Here is a 1,038-nt window from a genome sequence, read left to right on the forward strand (position 1 = left end):
TGCTAAAGTTTGATAAAGTTGACGTTCTGGAAAGTTCCATGGCAAAGTAACCCGAACTGTTGAATAAATGGACTCTAAATTTTGCATGCGCCTCTCTTAATACACAGGAAAGCATCCCATCTGGAACTCCCTTGAAACGGCCCCAGGATAGTTGAATTTTGATATAGGAAACGTGTGTTGCATTATCGTGAGATATTCGTTGAAATTGCGAACTCTTGTGCAATATTTCTTTGTTTTGAGCAAGTCGATTTTTCTTCATTTTCCGTCCATTTGGAATAAATTTATAGAAATTGTTTCAGAACGGTTTGAAATGCCCATAAAATTTTCCATTTATTAGTTTCCTATTAGTTTATTTCATTTGTTCGACCAGTAGAATTGCATTTCTCCAGCTGTAGCTGTCAACATTTATTAATACCTGAGTGTCTATCGTATAACTAGAATATGTTTGATTTCATGAAATAACAATCTTATCATTGATTGCTATGCTGTTCATGATACTAATTATTCATTGAGCTTCTCAACGATACCAAGAATGCAGCTGTTTGAATCAGTTTTCGCTCAGGCCATTATACTCAATTGACGCTTATGCAAACTGCTTTGAATGTAGTTTTTTGTGAAAATGATTGTTTGCAAATTGTGAAAATATAATAAAATAACAAATTATGACAAACTAATTCACCCACGCATGGGATTTATTCTAATCTTTCAAGATATATGCATTTAGGCTCAGTAGAACAAAGGCCTCCCTCTAGGGAACACAAATGTATTATTGAATTCTTTCTTCATATATGGGAACAGTATTGTACAATTATTTATTACAGAAACTAACAATAATACTCAATTGATTATTTAATGAGATATTTGACAATATTGCTTGTTAGCAAATGTGTCATTTAGAGAGGGAAATAATGCATGATTCCATGAAAACTGTAAATAAACCGGTTTATTTTGAATTATTCTTATTTCCGTATCATATTTAATCAATTAAATTGCAAAAATAAAAATATAGATTTCAAGGGGTTTCTGTATTACAAAAGT

The sequence above is a fragment of the Trichinella spiralis genome (assembly GCF_000181795.1).
Source record: "Trichinella spiralis strain ISS 195 chromosome Unknown Scfld2, whole genome shotgun sequence".
In the NCBI taxonomy this organism is placed as follows: Eukaryota; Metazoa; Nematoda; class Enoplea; order Trichinellida; family Trichinellidae; genus Trichinella; species Trichinella spiralis.